This window comes from Thamnophis sirtalis, unplaced genomic scaffold (assembly GCF_051295495.1).
Source record: "Thamnophis sirtalis isolate CommonGarterSnake01/CBP01778 unplaced genomic scaffold, rThaSir2_p1.2 scaffold_10, whole genome shotgun sequence".
Lineage (NCBI taxonomy): Eukaryota > Metazoa > Chordata > Lepidosauria > Squamata > Natricidae > Thamnophis > Thamnophis sirtalis.
Genome location: NW_028261390.1, coordinates 24,839,275 through 24,859,718, shown reverse-complemented (window position 1 = coordinate 24,859,718; position 20,444 = coordinate 24,839,275).

Sequence of the window (20,444 nt, the reverse complement as noted above, 5' to 3'; positions counted from 1 at the left end):
CAAGGAAGAAAGGGGGAGGGACCAACTTCTATTTCCTAAAGAAACACATAATGAACACACAGCTGTGCTTCAGAAGCATTTCCAGTGCTGACAACAATGAAACTCACAGCCTCTTTTTCGGTCTTGTCTGAAGAGTTAAATGTTTGGCTTTAATTTTATTTTTAAGACCTGCACTAATTTACCTGGTTTCATAGGAAGAAAAAAGAATTTTTTTAACTTTTATTTTTATGGGTTTGTGTTAATTTTTTGTTGTCTGTTTATATTGAATAATTTGCTACATTTGTAAAATGTAAGAGGTATATATAATATATGTATATTTCTAACGTACAAAATGAAACTTTTCTTTTCAAAAAATTTTCTTAGAGGAGAGAAAAATATTTTTTCAGGAAAATTTTTAAAAAGCAGCAGTGAAAGCTCCCTTTCCCTTGTTTCCCTCCTTCCCTTTTTGAAGAGTAAATCAACAACATGTGATCTAAAGTGAAGGGATGAACACAAAGAGGACATAATTATGTATGTTTGCAGAGGTCCATGCTGTTCTTGTCTCTTTGGTTTTCTTGTTTTTGTTTTGTTTTTTACAGGCAGAGGGCCATTGAGTAGGGATTCAGAGGGGGTGGGGTTCTGGTTTCTTTTTTGCTCTAGCAAAGGAGGAATTACAATCAACGTTTTAGCGTGCCGGCAGGACTCGCCCCCCCCCCCATTCAGCGAAACTGCCGGCATGCCTTTAAATGCCTGCTTGTCTTCCGCGCGGGCCAGCACAGAAGGCAAGCAGGCTCTTATGCCGGCACTTTAGCTTGTCTCTCGGCCGTCATTCAGCGAGACATGTTTCGCTGAATAGCGGCCGAGGTCTAAACTGCCGGCATGCCTTTAAATGCCTGCTTGTCTTCTGCGCGGGCCAGCACAGAAGGCAAGCAGGCTCTCATGCCGGCACTTTAGCTTGCCCCTCGGCCGTCATTCAGCGAGACATGTTTCGCTGAATAGCGGCCGAGGTCTAAACTGCCGGCTTCCCTTCGTGCTGGCCGGCCATTCAGTGAAACATGTCCTGGTTTGTGGCCGGGCTGCACGCTTGCACTTTAAAGTGTATGCCGCCCGGCCACAAACCAGGACATGTTTCGCTCTATGGCGCACCGAGGCGGCATGGCTTTAAAAAATAAAAAAATAAAATGAAAAATAAAAAATGAAAAATAATAAATGAAAAATGAAAAATAAAAATAGATGTGCCAGCCCACACACCAGCAGAGGGGGGTAAAAAAAAAACCACACACACACGCACATACACATAATAAAAACAAATTATATTTCTTTACATTACAAATAAATTGAATTCCTTCCCCCCCCTCGCTCTGACCCACATACCTTCCAGCTCCGTCGAAATTGCTAGATTTGGTCTAGCCAGGGCCAGGCAGGCCAGGCTAGTTGCTGCTAGAGTCACCACGTGGATGACTCTGCTTAAACATTTTAAAATAGGCTCGAAACAAAGTGCCCTCTGCAGGAGGAGGCGGGAGTATCACGTGCCTCATTTGCATATGTAATTTTCGGGTTTTAACCCTTGGTTGACACTTAAAAGGCGAAAAAATCCTTAAGCAAATGAGGCCGATAGTTCTCTAGCCTCCTCCTATTAACTGCACTAAGGAGACTCAGAGTCACTGTGACTTAGAGTCTGGGAGCAACTACCTTGGCCTTTTTAATTATTTTGAAAATAGTTTCCTTTCCCTCAGGAGACTGGTGAGACCTCGCCTCCCCTGCCTCTAGTGACTGCACGTCACTGCTTGTATCTGCTGTATAAAGATAGCGATATAGATCAATGTAACCAATTAGCAATTATTTTTATTAATATATCAATTAGAACAGAGGTGAATTGCTGCAAGTGAACAGAGGTGAATTGCTGAGTCCCCCTTCGGGGGAAAAGGGTGGCATACAAATGAAATAAACATTCAAGTTTGGCCTGGATTTGCCGAACAGGTAGTAGCGGCAGCAGGAGGTTCCGCCCACCCACTCGGATGCTTCTGTGCATGCGCAGAAGCGTTGCACGCGAGCTCACCTGAACCAGTAGTAAAAAAAATTGGCAGCCCATCTCTGAATTAGAATGGAAGTGTCAGCAAAACAATTATAGGATTTTTTTCAAGTTTCTTTAATATTGTGATGTTATTTCAATATACGTTATTCCCAACACTTTATATATATGCAATTATAATCTGGTGACTAATAATAAAATTAATTTAATTTCTTGGTTATACCATTGCATTAGTCGTGGGTGAAATGAAAAGTAAAGCCATACTAGAATGAATTAGCAAAAATTGTTTTACATTTTTCCTCCAAAACAGCCAGTCAAAACAACTAAACAGTTTCGTCATCAAAAATGACAGTATGTATCAGCTGGTCTCTGGTGCAAACTAGAAAGATTTTTATTGTTGTATTACCATGTTAATTTCAATGAGTTTTTTTTCATAAATTACAAATTATTAGTGTTAGATTGGGTAATGGATAGGCACACACAGGCTTAACGGTAACATCAGCTCTTTATTGAATACAGCAAGTCAGAACAATCCAGCGAAGGTTGAGTCTGACAGGAGCCCTTTTATAGGGAGCTGTCAGACCCTTCGACCAATAGGATTAAACCTCTGTTCCCGCCGGAACAGAGGACCTTGGTGGAAACCACTGTAGATAGGGTGAATATTTAACAATTAGGTTATTAAAATAATATGTATGTTGAGCATGAGATAATAAATATTATCTACTAGTTATTTTTATACTACTAATAAAAGTGTCTCATGTTGCAGGTTTACTTATTCTTTTTTTAAATTTTAAGTGGTATTTAATTACTACTATGGCATAAAGGGTAAAGGTAAATGAGTTCCTGTAGATTTTCTTCTGCTAGTTGTTGCTGACTATAGGGAGTAGTACTCATCTCTTGTTTCAAGGCCATTGAGCCAGTGCTGTCAAAAGATATTTCTATGGACATATGACCAGCATGTCACATCACTGAGCGCTATTATTTTCCCACTGAAGTGGTACCAGTGGTGGGTTTCAAATTTTTTTGGAACCTCTTCTGTAGGTGTGGCCTGCTTTCTGGGTCCACTGGTGGAACCGCTTCTAACTGGTTCGGTAGATTTGACGAACCAGTTCTACCAAACCGGTGCAAACTGGTAGGAACCCACCTCTGAGTGGTACATATCTATCTACTCAATTTGCATGCTTTCAAACTACTAGGTTGTCAGCAGTTAGGACAAGGACAGGAGCTCACCTTGTCTTGAACCTTGGTTACTGGCTTTCCAGCCAACAAACCCAGTCTTAACTCTTAAGTCACCGCATCTGAATCACTGATTTGGATTGGGGGGGGATTTAAGCATGGGAATGGAAGCAAGATGTCTCTGGGAAATGTTTCCCACTTCCATTGCTCAAGCCAAACAAATGCCTTAAAAAAGTCAATCCAAACATGCTGATTTAGGGCAGATTCCGTGAGTGCAAATTGTGTGAATGGATAGCAGATCGCTTGCCATGCTTTTCTCCACATCCACTTCTGAAAGGGATCCAAAATGATTTAACATATTTCAGTCCTATTCTTTTCTGATGTCGTTTGTCAGAAAATGGCTGCCACTCGTTTCTTATGTAATGTCTTCTTTGGATGTGTTTTTATTATCAGATGGAACTAAAGACCATGGACAGCCTAGTGTCAAATGCTGAAATAATTAATCTGAGAACTGATCTCATTGATGACATGAAAGAATTAATCCTACAGCTAAATCAGACAAGGAATGTGAACTACATCAATTCCTATATGGAGGAAAGGAAGTATTCAGATACAAATTAAAGCAAGACATATAATGGGTAGGCCTTGTTGAAGGTTTCAGTGGGAGGGAAATTGAAACTATTGGTAAACTGGTTCCGATTTATGAAATCCACATGCCTAATCTATCTATTAGGTTGGAATTAAGAATTCTTATGATCTGTACCAAGTGAGAATCCATCCCAATTTCAGTGAAATTCCTTAGTATTGCATTGTTCTTTGTTCTGATTCCTTTAGCGGTCCATAGTGTTTCCTGAGCTTTCTTGCTTTCTTGCAATGTTTCATTACCCAAACATCAGCAGCAGCAGTGTTGATGATGTTAGCTAGTTTGGGTAATGAAATGTCTACAAGAAAAAAACCAAGCTCAGAAAGCACTTTGGACTGCTTAAACCCGAGCTACACATATTCTTCTTGGTTGGTCTTTTATGACTCTGCTTCCAAACTTCTTCCTTTGTAATTGCTCTTTTTCATAATTTGCTTACGGAAGTGCTTGTTGACTTGTGGTGGAAGCCAACATTGCATTAGTAATCTAATTAGTGATGATGCATGATTCTAGATTCATACTGCCCTGAATTTCTTCCCCTGATGATCAGTACATCCTAGATTATTAATCCAGTTTATATAATTCACAAACATCCATGGGCATACACATCAGAGGTGGATTCCTACCAGTTTGGACTGGTTCGGATGAACCGGTAGTAACTTGGCAGCCCGGGTTTCTGGAACCAGCAGCGACCCAGGCCTGCCACACCCCTGAACTGGTTCTCTTGGCGGCGCCATAGGCACCACCATCTTGTTTTTGCTTTCTGTGCATGCGCAGAGCAATTTTTGTTGCACTGCACATGCATGCATGCATGCATCAAGCGCGCAAGTGCAGGCAGCATGTCCCTGAGCGAATCGGCAATAGCAGCAGCCAGAGCCCACCCCTCATGCACATATACTATATGGTTTAGAAAAATAGAAATTTCTGAATCACCCATTTATAAGAGTTCATGTAGCTATAAGATCCTTCAGAATGTATAAATATTAATAAAAATAAAAAAGTTACACAAAATAATCTGTATAACAAAGAATTGATGCAGAGAAAGTGTGTGCATGTGCATTTGTAAAAGAAGCTTTTAATAAAACCCATCCATTTTACATAACATTCACTGTCATGTTCTTAAAACTGCTAGATAAAAATTTGCACATTATGGATAGTAATATACCTTTGGATTACTAGGAGTAAAGAAACATTCCAATCATCACCTCTACTCAACAATTGTCTTATCAGGGTTCAGATTAATATGGTTTATAAATCCCCATAAAATTATAGCATGGTAGATGTGTCATATACTGAATCTTCCATAACTCACATGGCAAAAAATATTCATAGTAGATGAATATTTTACTTTAAAAAAATTTCCTGTAGTTATCTGAAGGAAAATTTTCTGAGTCCATGTCATCAATCATCCTCTGTCTGTTAACAATTAGAAGCAGTTAATAAACTTGTGGATTTAAAAATAGTTGTAATAGAAAAAAATATGAAAATATCCTTTTTAAGGGAAAAATTAAAATCAATTTTGTATGCAATCTATATATATAGATCCAAAAACACTCATGCAGGAATCATGAAATCTCCAGAATCATAAAGCCTACAAACTTGAAATTTGGCACATATGTTCTTCTTAGCTTCTAGGATCTCGGTAACAAAGGATTTTTCAAAATGACCATCAGCGCATTAGTATTTAATATATTATTATTATTGTTGTTATTAAAACACTCTGATGCTAAGGAGTTAGACGTTCTTCTCCCCCTCCTGACCTGAAAACTTGGACATGGGTATGGTCAGCGTGTGTCTCATCTGGCCTGCATGCTGGGAGTTTGGAGAGGACCTTGAGGGAGAGAAGGTGATAAGATAGGTGGGGCTTCTGTGGAGCAAGCCAGAGGGAGAGAAAGGGATAGGATAGGGGAGCTTTCTGTGGGGCCAGGCTGAGGGAGAGAATGAGAGAGGAGAGGTCGATGGTAACTACTCATTAATTTTCAAGCTGTAAGTGTGGATTTATCAAGCCCGATCACTTAATTTCCTAGTGGAGCATGGGTATTCAGCTACTCCTATATAATATTAACATTGAAAAGGAATGGTGAAGCCTAGAGATCCACACAATGGCAAATCTAGGAAATCCAGGTTGTAGAAAGTTTTATTTTATTGTCTTTCTGTTGCAAAACGACAACCCACCTAATTTATAGGATTGAGAAATGTGATATAAATTATCTTTCCAATGTTGTTTTAATAATGGCTCTTGTATCAATATTTTATGGAAATATTATGCTTAGCCTTTCAAGTTCCCACAGAGATTATTGCCATGGCACACTTGTGTAAAACATTGCAGCCACGGCCGGATTTAGATGAAAAGAGGCCCTAGGCTATTCCACTTATGAGGCCCTTTCACCTCCCATTTTTAAGTTTGTAAATTACATGAGAGACAATAAAATACATCATTACTGTGATATATATCAATATATATAGCTGGCCTCCTGACGGACGGCGGCTCTGCTCTGCGGCAAAGGCAGCGAGGCCAGCTGCCTCCCCTGCTGCGCTCAGCTGCCCGGCTTGGCTCCCTCGCCCTCACCTGCCTGGCCGCTGGTGGGCTCCGTTTCGATGGGGTGGCTACTGGGAGCGGCCGTGCCTCTCGCCCAACCACCAGTGCCGGGAACGTGGGCGGGCTCCCCAATTGCCGCGGCGCTGGAACGATCTTAACCAATACATTTTTATGTTTGTTTATTAGTCATATGCGTAGAATTTCTCCTTATTTTCGGTTCAGTGTTTTAGTGTTCACTGTTTTTAGAATAGTGTAATTTTAATTTTGCTAACAATTTGAATGTAGGCCCCTCTTGATCTTGAGGCCCTAGACTGAAGCCTAGTTAGCCTATAGGAAAATCAGGCCCTGATTGCAGCATTTGGGACCTTAACAGAGAAGGAAGGAAAAAGATTATTCTTTGCTATAACAATTGTTTATGTTCTATTCAGTAGTGTCAATGTGTGACCACATAGATTTGAACTGTTTCTTATCTGTCTCTTATCTGTCTTTTGGTATATTAATACTCTTTAATTGTGGTACCTTAAACAAATCAATGGTATAATGTAGTCCTGTTGTATATATTATTGTAAAAAAATAGGTTTTTGTGAAGAGTAAGAACGATCATGTTTGACCTACATGCCTGGATATTTACTAGAAAAGAAGGGAAGGTACTGCCTCTGTCATCATTGGGAAGTTGAAAGCAAAATTAAGCAACTTTAGGCTTGGCATAGGTTTATGCTTCTTATTAGTGTCTCCAAATACTAATTTGGAGATTAATCATATCTTAAATGTGTCTGGTGGGAGGGAATGTTCTAGTCCTAAGCCATGTTGTTAATCACTGATCCTCACTTGGAAAGTATGGAGTTGCTCAAGTGTTTAGGTGAAGAAAACAAATTCTTGATTGGATTTAATTCCTCTTTACAAAGAAGAATAAGGGAACGTATTATTAGGCTATTTAATTTCTCCTCCCTTATCTTCTTTTCTGATATTTATACAGAGAACAGAAAATACTATAAGACAGCATTGTATTTTTATCCCTGCAAGATCTGGCAAAACTCTGATAATAAAATATTACTACTACTCATAATTACCGGCCCATACTGCAAATTTTAGCTAAATAAAGTGATGTACAGTTTCAACAATTACCTTCAGAAAAAACCTATGACATGTAGATACCACTTTCAACATATATGAGTTAATTGATGGATTTAGATATGTGCACCACTTAAGAAGTGGCTTGCCTGAATTTTCAAATGCATGTCCAGCTTCAAATAAATATACCAGCAGTCCTTGACCTATAACCATAAGTAAGCCTGGAATTTATTTATTGAATTTATATTGCCATCTATTCACCCATGGTAACTCAAGACGGCTTACAGAATATAAAAACTCATTAAAAACAATAAAACTAATAAAAAGAATCACATAAATTATCATGATATAATATTATGATGTGATGTGATGTGATGTGTTGTGATGTGATATGATATAGCATAGCATAGCATAGCATAGCATAGCATAGCATAGCATAGCATAATATAACCCCACACCACACCCTGGCTATAGCAGATCACACAAGCCATTTAATGGGCTTCATCCCACTCTGGGTTCCCCAGGCCCACTTGCAGAATCAGGTCTTCAGTGCCTTCTGGAAGAGTATTAGAGTAGGGGCCATTCTAATCTCTGGTGGAATGATGTTCCAGAGAGAGGGAGCCATCATAGAGAAGGCCCTTCTTCTGGGTCCCACTAGGTGTATCTCCTGCAGCATTCCCTGCCTCCCCACTCTAATGGGTCGGTCAGGTAGATGTGACGGGCAAGAGATAGTCCCTCAAGTATCATGGCCCCAAGCCATGAAGGACTTTAAAGGTGACAACCAATACCTTGATTTACACCCAGAAGCAAATCAGCAGCCAATGCTGCTCCTACAGGAGAGGTGATACAGAACATGTGCACACCGGGGTCTGCACAAAGCCACACGGGCCGCTGCATTTTGCACCAACTGGAGCTTCCAGATGCTCTTCAAGGGAAGTCCCACGTAGAGCGTGTTGCAATAGTCAAGACGGGAAGTGACTATGGCATGAGTGGCTGTGAGTAGGGATTGTTGGTCCAGGAAAGAGCATTACTGGTGCACAATCTGCAATTGCACAAAGACCCTCTTGACAACAACAACCACCTGCTCTTCAAGCAGGAGTCGTGAGTCGAAAGAATCCACAGATTACGCACAGGATCTGTTTGGGGTAGTGCCACCCCATCCAAGACCAAAGGTGGCCATTCTACCTGAGCCAATGAACCCCAAACCCAGAGCCATTTAGTCTTGCCAGGGTTTAGTTTCAACCAGTTGCTCCCCATCCGTCCCCTAACAATCTCCAGGCACTGGGAGAAGGAGAACATGGCATCACTTAACTCACTATGGGCTGAGAGTGTCATCAGCATATTGGTGATACCTCAGTCCATGGTGGTGGATGAGTTCACCCAGCGACTTCATATAAATGTTGAACAGGACCATAGAGAGTACCGAGCCCTGCAGAACCCTGCAAAGCAGTGGCCAAGGGCTGGATCTCTCCCCTGCTATCCACACTGACTGAGAGCAGCTGTAGAGGAGGAAGTGAACCAGGATAGCACAAGGCCTCCCACTCCCATCCCATTCCCCGAAGCCATTCCAGGAGAATACCATGGTCGATGGTATTGAAAGCTGTCGAGAGGTCAATTAGAGCAAGGATGGATGCACTTCCCCCATCCCACTCCTGCCAGAGATCATCCAAAAGTGCAACCAATGCTGTTTCTGTCCAAAATCCAGGCCTGAATTCTGTCTGGTAGGGGTCGAGAGAATCTGTTTCATCCAGAAACCACTGGAGCTGCCGCGCAACCACCTCAAAAACGTTCCCCCAAAAGGGAAAATTGGAGACAGGATGGAAATTATCCAACAGGGTGGACCACAGCCTCCTTAAAGTGCTGGGGCACTACCCCCTTCTGTTGGGACGTATTAATCACTGCCAGAGTCCATCCACTGTCACCTACTGGGAAGCTTTCACAAGCTGGGAGGGACATGGTCTAAAACAAAAGTGCTTATGTGCATACTCCCTAGGATCCTGTCCACTTCCTCAGGAGCATCAGTGTCAAACTGTTCCCAGATAACTAGGCAAGAACCTGCCTCAGGGGCTTCCACCAGACCAGCAACCATGCTGCTATCTAAATGGGAATGAAGTCGAGCAATTTTGTCTTCCAGAAATCTGCAAATTCCTCAGTGCACCCCTTCAGGTGGACTTCAATCTCCTCCTTCCCCAGGATGATTCAATAGGATCATTGGATGATTATCTGCAGATGTAGTTAGTGTGGAGAAGTATTTGCACTTTGCTGCACAAATTGCCACAATACTTAATAGCAGCTCTTACCCATATTTGATCGACTTCATCTCTTGTCTTCTCCCAGCGGCGCTCTAGATGTCTCCTCGTGCATTTCATCAGTCTCAGTTCTTCTGTATACCACGGGGCACAGAGAGGTCTACGGGTGAGGGAAGGTCACGTGGGTGCAATCCTATCCATAGCCTCAGTCACCTTCCTATTCCAAACAGTGACTAAGAGCTTGGCTGGACTGTACAGTAGATCTGCAGTTATAATTCCCAGCTCCTTCTGGAATCCATCTGGTTTCATTAGTCAACGGGTGTGGACCACTCTAATAGGTCCTGCCTCCTTGCTGGGGGTTGTGGATATAGCTGTTGAGAAACTCATTGCCACCAGACTGTGATCTGACCATGACAAGGGGACCAAGGACAGGTCCACCAATTCCAGGTCATATAGGCACTGCTCCGACAAGAACACTAAATTGAGTGTGTGACCACTATTCCTACTCAGGCCCTGGATGATCTGGGACAGGCCCATGGAAGTCATGGTTTCCATGAAATCTCGGGCTACTACTGCCCCCATCCCCAGGGATGGCAGGTTGAAATCTCCCAGAACTATAAGCCTGGGAAATTCCACCAAAAGCCCTGCGCTGAGGTCCAGGAGCCTGGATAGGCGAGCTGCCATGGAGCAGGGAGGATGGTGCAGCAGCAGCAATCCCACCTTAAGCCCAACCTAAGAAAAAGGGTCTCACAGCCGGACACATGTGGAGCAGTGCCCCTGGAGGCTACTAGAGGTTCTTTGATAACAACAGAATTATGGTCGTAAGTCACTGTGGTCATACAGTTGAGACATTGCATGTCTGTATCCGATCTTCCAAATATTTTCATGACAATTGTTAAGCAAATACCATGGTCATTAAATGAACACAATGGTTGTTAGGTGAATCCATTTTTACCCAATGGCCATTGATGCTGGAAATTAGAAGTAAAAGCTGCAAATTGGCAAAATACATCAAACATCATGGTCACCTACCCAGAGGACACTGTAAACCGCCATAAAGGTGAGTTGGTTGCCAAATGAAATCATGTAACACAGAGGAGGTGTGGCCATTGTAACCTCACAAATAACTTTTGGGGGTGTCTCATAACTTTGTACAGTCACTAAGTTACTGGTCATAAGTCAAGGACCATGTATTTTGTAAGTTTTCTAAGAAAAAGTCTTTGTAGGGGCTTCTTTGTTCCACTTAGAGTGGCATGTGTTTTGAAGCAGAAGAACTTTAAGAAACCACAAAGTTCTTCTTTCATATTTACATTACTATAAGATTTCATTGAGCTTCATGTAATTTTCCCCTCTTAATTATTAAAACCAATTCAAGCATAATTACTTTAAGAACTGTTTAGAAATGGTTGAAATCTGCAGCCTTTACAAGAGGATTCAAGTACTGAAATATCCGTAGTAAAATGCACATTTTTTCTTTTTGCAGTTTTTAAAAATTATCCCGATTTTTTTCTACTCCACATTCTCATTGCTGATATTTCTGCCTCTGCTTTTGATTTGGAGGTAATCTTCACTGGAGCTGAGACTGTAAAGAGAAACCATAGATGCTGGCAATATAGGAATATGCTTCTAAGAGAAACAGATATCAGGTGTGCCATTTGAGCTGATTATCAATTGTTAATTGTCCAGGGATTCTTAAACTAGATACCTAAATTGAAAAGACTGCTATCAGCACCATATGCAAATTATACATATCCTGTAGGTGTTCAGTTACCATATTGAAAGTGGAAAGCATAAAAATATTAAAATAATATTCCAATCTCTGTGGAGCACAAATCACCTTGCTCTGGGGTCTGAAAAAATAAATGTCTTTTCAAGACTTTCCTAAATGCAGTGTTGGGGCTGTGTGGATTCAGAGGTGGATGCTACTTCAAAAGGCACATCTTCAACATCCCTAAGAAGATGGCCTAATTTTAGCAATAGAACCTGGAGTATAAGTTAGATTTCTATTGCTGAAAATAAACTTGAACCATAGTCTATCTACTTTGCTTCAACATTTTAATCACTATACTACACTGTCGTTCAAAAGGACAATGGATTTTAGCAGAATGATGAACTGCTTTTCTCCAGTAGGAAAGGGGAAACAATTTCATTGGTCTAAAGACAGACAATCTACTAGACTTAATTGTTTTGTTGTGAGGCAAAGGGTAATAAAGATGAAGTTTCAAAACTGCTGACAGATTTACCTCCTATCATTCATTTGATCTGAAAAGACACTGAATCAACAGAACAAAGATCTCACAGAAACTTCACTGCAATCAACAATGCCCTTCAGAGTGATACCTTTGTCCTTTGATGCTCATTCAGGTGCTTTAGGAAAATGATAGCTTAAGCATTAAAAATAGCAGAAAACAGGCAAAGGAGAAGAGAAGGCCATTGTTCACATAAAATAATATATTGCACAGCTTTCTTTCCCTCCCTTTTCTGCATCTTTATTGTCTTATGTTTTGTTTTATAGTAATTATAACCACAGTCTGATAAAAGAGTAAATGAAAGGATTTTCTCAGGCACCAGAAGCGATGTCTGTTCTTCAATATTAGTAGTAAAAGCTAATTGCTAAATTTTTAGGTATTGCGGGACTACAACAGTATCCCTCATTATTGGCTGATTAAATTTCTTGGGCCTGTGATCTTCTCTGAGTTTTAGGAAGGAGACAATAACAAATCACTTCTGAAATTTTGACCCAAAAATGGCAGGGATTTGTATAAGTAACTGCCAAAAATCAACACTGACTTTAAGGTGCGCTTGCGGGCACGCACACACACACACAGCAGGAAAGCACTTTATTTGGCTTGATTTATTATCATCTACTAGAAGATCTTTCTCACAGTTACCACTAGCCAGGTACCATCTATTCTATACCTGTGCATTTGTTTTTTATTGCCTAAATAAAACAATACTTGTATAATTTCATTTTGTTACATCGTGCCCAATGTTCAAGTCTGTCAAGATCTTTCTGTATCTTGAGCCTATCTTCTGGAGTGTTGGCTATTTCTGCCAGCTTGGTGTCATCTGCAAGTTTGATTTGTTTCCCCTCGTGTAAATAATTGATGAAGATGTTGAAGAGTATTGGACCTAAGCAGAGCCTTGGGATACCCCACTACATACTTCAGGTAGATGCAGTTCCATTAAGGACTACATGGAAGGTATGGTTGGTCAGCCCCAGTTACAAATCCATCTAGTGGTGATGCTGCATATCCCACATTTTTCTGTCTTATTTAGCAATAGATTTTGGTCTATTTTATCAAATGTCTTGCTGAAGTCCAAGTAAATTATATCCACAGGATTTCTCTGATCCACTAATTTTGTCACTTTGTCAAAAACCTGATACAATTTGTCTGGCACGATCTGTTTTTGACAAAGTCATGTTGGCTTTGGATATGATTTTGTTTGCCTCTGTTTGCAGATACTCTTGAAATTACTCAAGCGTAAATACTATTACAAAAGGTAACTAAATAAGAAGTCCAAATGAGATGTAATCCTCCTACATTCTTAGGACTAAACTACCTGCAACAGCCCATAAATAAAATATCTTCTGATATACATTCTGCCCTGTTATTTACGGTAATAGAACATAATATGAAGGAGATTTTGAAATTGCACATAAAATAATGTGAAGGAGAGTTGGTATTGTTGTTTCAAAATACCTCAGAGATAATTTGACATTGGATAAGCATTGCTTCCTTAGCTATACTGCTTGTTGTATTTAGGATTTTCAAATACTTGACATTTATGACAATATGTAAAAGCCATATATAAATGTTGTCCTATAACAGGTCTATTTCTCTTAGGAGATTCCCCATCCTTTTCTTCAGCATCATATATTTGACATGAGTCAACACAGTATTCATGCATCTGCTGCTCTTTGCTGTCTAAGAGGTATGCCACACAATAAATTCAATGTTTGTAAATAATATTCCTAAAATGAATTAGGAATGACATCTTAATAATCCAAATACCTTTTTAGATGTAAAGGATGATGACTACCATCGTTCGAAATGAATTCATATCAGTAAGCTTTCTTTTAAGGTCTATTGTAATCTGGTTTGTCTTAGTGGCAATTAAAATGTCCAAAAATTCGACTGGAATTTTGTATCAAATTTAGCAATGCTAAATTCATGATTAAATCCTAACCTTGCTTCTGAATTCTATTTGATTTAAAATATCTGGCATTCCTGGATGACAATCCAATGCATAACAATAGGTTGTGTAAGTTAAATAATGTTTTTACTTTATCATGCATATTGGCATGTTCTCTGATCTCCAGGCAACTGTAAGGATATAATGCAAATGAACATGCCCTACCTTATTCTAGAATGCAGGATGTTGAATAACAAATTATCAAAAAGCATTTTTGAGTAAATCTTAAGAATAGCATTTAACTATAAGATTAATACAATAAGAAATTAGTTCCTAGGGATATAAAGTATGTGCTAAATATGCAACTGCAGGCTGAGGACACATTTATGATAAATGCTGAATTGCATTTCTACACTTAGCAGGAGGATGGGCTTCATGGTATAAATTTCCTCATCCAATTCTGTACTTCTATGATTCTGTGAGACAGGTGTTTTTAATAGTAGTTTTTTTAAAATCCAGCTAAGGGATGGAATAGAAATTAGCAATTTATGTGGATGAACTGGAGTCATAAAAATGATTATTATAGTCAAGATCTTCATCTTCAAAAGGTTTTCCTTTGTGAATTTATATTATTTGTTAAATTTATTTGCCACCTATCTCGCCATGGGGCATGGTAAATTTTCACCCCGACATAAATATTTAAAATCTTTAGTCCTGTACAATCACTTTTCATAATTTATACTGACCCCAAATTGAAATGTTCTTTCAACTATTTAATTATTCTTTAATTGAAACACAAATAAAAATGGAACAAAACTTGTGAATGCAAATAAAATAAAAAAGTAAAATAACAATTAAAAAATCTAAAATACTAATGCAACTGTGACAAGCTAGAAGTTAGCAATGCATTTGTTATTAATCCTTACACATGTCTGAACTCTGAAGCAAGTGTTGGGAGAAAGGAAAGCTATCTATTTTCTAATGTTCTCCTTTGCTTTTACCGACAAGGAGCATGAGAACAGACAGTAGTTTTGTTTTCATAGGACATAATGTTAAAAGGACAAGGAAGGATAAAGACAGAGTTAACATCAAGGAGGTAAGTCTTAAAACTTGCAGGAGGACACATCAAGAGGATTTGGGGGAGAAGAAGCTGAGCGATGGGAAAATTGACTGGCAGCTGGAGATGCCGTAATGACTGAAAGGACAGCTTATGCAACTGTTCGAACTGTACCATCTTCTGTTGATTTATAACCATAAAAGATTGGCTAATACAGCTCCATTGGGTTCAGCAGTTGTCACTAACTAAGATTTATGGGATACTTGGTGAAACATTCAAGAGTACCTTCTGTGAAGAAGAGTGCTAAAGAAGGAAGGGACAAGGTTCAACTACAGTGAAAATGGTAGAAAGTAAAGATTTGCCAGAAAATTAACCAACTAGTCACCTACTATTGTCTCTTCTGTTGAGAATGAGTGGGACAAAGTCCATTGTTTATGGAAGCTCATTGTCTTCTGGTGATGTAACCTAGGTTGAGTTTAAAGCCAATGACTCTTAAGGAAGTAGCCAGGTCTCTTTATGCTGTCAGCTCATCAGTTTACTTGATCCAGTTCCTGCCAGGATCATAAAATGTTGAGAAAAAACAAAGATCCAGAGGGAAAAAATTCTTACTCTGTTTTGGATTATCTCATATTATCTGTGGAAAGGTGGGAAACTGCTTAGTACAGAGTGTTGAAGCAGAAATGCTTGTTTATTCTGATAAGAATCAGTTTTTATAAAATTCCTTGTTTCTATGTTTGGTTTTGGATAACATAAATGAAAAGAAAATGGAAACCACCAACCTTGCCCTGTCCCCATCCCATCTTGGGATCTCTGTTTAAATTCATACAGTATGTTTAAATTTGATTATTTCAGCTTTAGAAGCAACTATTAATTGCTCTACGATCGCATCACCCTCAGAAAAAAAGATGGTGTCTTAAATAACCTTATATCTGACCAACATACATTGTGACTAGAAGGAGCTGTGTGTCAGGCCTGCAGTTATATCCCTTTTAGGATCTTTGGCCTGCCTGACTCTCTCTTATTTCATTATGCTGTTTCATTAGTGTAGTAGTTGGGAGGGGAGAATAGAAAGGAGTAGAATTGTGGAATGTGTTGTTGTCATTCTTTTCTAGAAGAAAGTCTCCGCATCTCTGCACCTGACCAGAACCAGCTGGGTGGAGATGCCAGCGTGGAAGAAGAAGAAGATTGGACCATGTGGTGGATTTGTGGGTGTGGGGACAAGATCATGAACTGTCAACTGGGTGGGAATCCTAGGTAACTTCCAGAATTGGGTTTCTACAGATTTGCCAAGATGTCTGACTTATTAAATCGGAACTTTAAAGATCGTTTTGCCTTGGACTCTGATTTAATTCTGCATGATACTTGGAACGCTGACACTGCAATTTACATCAATATACGCAGTATTCCTTCTATTGTATGATTACATGTCTTTTTCCTTATTTCCTAAAACCTTAACACTGTTGTATTTTCTTTTAGTTAAAATATTCCATATCTCTTTTCCATATTAGATTTTAAAAATATTTGAGCAACATCTAGTTTTTGAGATGTTTAATTAGAAACTGAATGAGTTTCTTTTGGTTTGCTCACCTTAGATTTCATACAAATGCTCCTTCTGTGGTTCCATCAAACACTGTGTATACTCACTGAAGATCAGGGTAAGTACTGGAATCATTCTTGTGGATGGATGGTGGGTATAACATCTCTCAGTCAGTGAGAATTAATCAATCAATCAATTTGTCAAACACGTACAAGATAATGTACATTTATGTACACCCCTTCTGTGCTCAATCCCAATTCCCAATCATTATTAATTCCATCAGTGGCTGTGGCTTTTGACTATTTTTACTGAGTGCCAAGTCAGACTGTAAGGAACCTTCCCATATCAATGACTTGAGGACTGACCTTTCATGTATCACCAAAACTGGTTGGATTCTGAGGGGCAGGGCTTCCCTCTCAGAGTTGTGCCCAACTGTCTTGGTATTGATTTGTTATCCTCTAATTTCCTTGAATCTTTCTTTACTTACTCTGTAACACTAAGTTACAACCAGGGATGGGCTGCTACGGGTTTGCCCGGGTTCGGGAGAACCCATAGCTAACATTATGCCAGCCAGAATCTCCAAATCCCACCCCCGTCTGCCCCTCCCTCCCCTTCCCTCGCAGGAGTCTCCACATGGCCTTTTTTGGATGTGAGGTAAGTGCAGGGCCTGCATGGAGGCTCAGAGAGAGGGAAAAGCAGGCCTCCCAGAAGTTTTGGAAGGCGGCAGGGCCTCCAGAGCCTGGGGGAAGCAGTTTTTGCCCTCCCAGAGGCTTGAGAAAAGCCTTCGGAGCCTGGGGAAGGCAACCTCCCCCACCGCCATGGTGCAGGAGGCTGACTAGGCCACACCCACCATGGACCCACCCACCCAGCAACCAGGCAGAGAACCCATTGCTGAAATTTCAGAAGCCCACCCCCTAGGTACAACAAGTATATCTTGCAGAGTTTCATTCAGTCCATGAAAGCCTTTTATGGCCCTCAAAGCTCCTCTAAAAATTATCACTGAAGTGTACTTTTTAATGTGTCAGAAATATTAATTATGTCATTCGCATTTAATTGGCTTAATTGAAAGGGCAAAGCAATCTTCTGCTTAAAAAAGTTGTGTGCGTCTGTAGATTAACAGATGATTTGCAGTTTTCTTTAATCCCTTTCAAAAGTCAGCTTTTGATATAGCTATGTGTAATTTGGAATTACATGGGAAACGGTAATATTTGCAAAATATTAAAAATGAGCTTGACAATCATATGATTCAAATGATGGCTGGCTGCTAAAGCAATGTCATGGCACATACTTGAAAGTAAATCAGGAAGACTGTAATTGTGGGGGTTTGTCTCACAAGAACAAAGAATACTTATCAACAGGAAATATGCACTTTTTTAATCACCTTGAATTTTCTTTTTATTACTTCTCAGAGTGCAGAGAAGAGCAACACAGATGCTCAGAATAACTTTTGCAGGAATTGGGTATCTGGCTTAATGAAAAGAAGGACTAGAAGTGACATGATAGCAGTATTTCAATATATAATGGGCTGCCACAAAGAAGATGTCAACCTATTTTCCAAAGCACTTGAAGGCAGGACAAGAAGCAATAAAAGGAAACTAATCAAGGAGAGAACCAACTTAGAATAAGGAGAAATTTCTCTGTCAGTGAGAACAATTAATGAATGGCATGACTTCCTCCAGAGCTTTGGGGCACTCCAAAACTGCTCCAACACACTTTTAAAGAAGAGATTGCAGGGAAGAGAGAGGGGGAAGAGAGAGACACAGAGAGAGGGGGGGAGAGAGACATAGAGACACACACACAGAGAATACAGAGAGAGGGGGGAGAGAGAGGGGGGAGAAATGGGGGGAGAGAGAGACAGACACACAGAGGGAGATACAGAGAGGGGGAGAGAAGGGGGAAAGAGTGACACAGAGAGATATAGAGAGATGTGGGAGAGAAAGAGGGGAAGATGGAGAAGGAGTAGAGAGAGACATAGAGATACAGAGAGAGAGATAAAGAGACAGGGGGTAGATAGAGAGGGAGAGGGGGAGAGAGACATAGAGATACAGAGAGAGAGAGCAGGAGAGAGGGGGAGAGTAGGACAGAGTAGGAGAGATAGACAGAGAGAGAGAGAACTACAGAGAGGGAGAGAGAAAGAGATATATAGAGAGAGACAGTGAGAGAAATACAGAGAGAGTGGGAAAGAAGAGTGGGAGAGAGAGACATAGAGAGAAAGAGTGAGACATAGAGACAGACAGATATAGAGAGGGGGCAGAGAGAGAGAGATGTCAAACGGTTTTGTGGTTCCAGGTGTTTTTAAACAACCAGTTCTCTCCCCTAATGACAAGCTGGGAGTGAGTGACATTGAGTTGGCCATGCCCACCGAGGTTTTGAAGCCCTACATGGTATCGGACCTGGGTACTTGAGAGACTGCCTCCTGCCAGTCACCTCCCAAAGACCTATTAGATCCCACAGATTAGGCCTCCTCCGAATTCCATCTGCTGGCCAATGTCGGCTGGCGACTTCTTGGAGGAAGGCCTTCTCTGTGGCTGCTCCAGCCCTCTGGAACAATCTCCCCGTGGAGATCCGGACCCTCACTACCCTTCCGGCCTTCCACAAAGCAGTTAAGACCTGGCTGTTCCGGCAGGCCTGGGGCTGCTGAACTATCCAGCCCCACTCGAGGTTATGGCTGTTGTAGAATTTTAAATTGTTGTTTTTTATTTTATTTTTTGTATCCCCTCCCTTTATTGTTAGCCACCCTGAATCTCTTGGGAATAGGGCGGCATACAAACTTAATAAATTGAATTGAATTGCATTGCATTGAATTGAATTTTGTGGCTACCAGTGTTTTCTTTTCTGTGGGAAACGAGTCCAAATGGCATTTTGAGTATTTAAAGTTGCAGACCCCTGGCTTAGGCTATGGAATTCCTGTTGAAATCAGGACATTGGTAATTTGAAACATCTTCTTTAGATTTTTTTTTTAAATTTTGAGAGACATCAAATATTCATTAGATAGCAGAGAAAAAGTTATTTGTAGAAATTATCATTCCCTCCCATTTTTTCTGCCCTTAACATATATAGAGCTCAACTTTATTGAATTCAGCATAGTTTAGATTTGGAATGCCCACATTCTGCAAGTCCAACATTATTGCCTCAAAGTTATAATTGTTATCATTGGAATTGTGGTTTGGAGTCTTTTAAAATCATTGATTAGCATTGAGCTATTATTGGAAAAACAAGTCTCTAGTAAAACAAGTAAAAGCAATCGGTCATAAAGAAACAGTTTGAATCATTCAGTTTTACCAGGGCTTTCTTATCCTCCAAATCTGGGTAGTTGTCATAATTATAGCCATTTGTTAATGCCTTTATTGATGCAATGAGTTAAAAAAATTAAAATCTATATAAGTCTTAAAGTCATTTGGGTTTTTTCCCCCATTTATTTCTAGCTAGATCATATTTGCTTGTTCTCAGCCACCTATCTAACCTGGTAAAATATGGACATTGCATAGGTATGATAATAGAAACATTATTAAGCAAGACATAATGTTCAGTGTGTCACATTTACTGTGCCAGATCTGCCAGGCCTTGCATAGACTGATCAAAATTATTCTTAGTACATTTGTCTTTGATTATATAAATGTCACCCTTTTCTGATTCATAAGACGTTTCCCATTCCAATTATTTTTCTGTTCTTCTCATTGTACATTGCTCCAGGGTGATTACCTTACTTGGGAGTTTGTGGGACTATCATCCTCCCAATTCATTTTTATGAAGAAATATGTCAACAGTACAGTGACGTGAGGTGAGGTTTATGGCTGGTGAGGCAGTCTTCTCCCCCGACATCCCACTGTCTAAAGTGCTTTCTTTCTTTTGCCTGCCTGAGCTCTGACAAGCGGGTGAAAAAAAGCGGCAGCCCGCCGGCCCGCCTGAGCTGCCCACCTCTGGGCAAAAGAAAGCAGCAGCCCACCAGAAAGCACCAGCCTGCCAGCCCACCTGAGCTGCTTGCTCTGAGCAAAAGAAAGCGGCAGCCCACCAGCCCGCCTGAGCT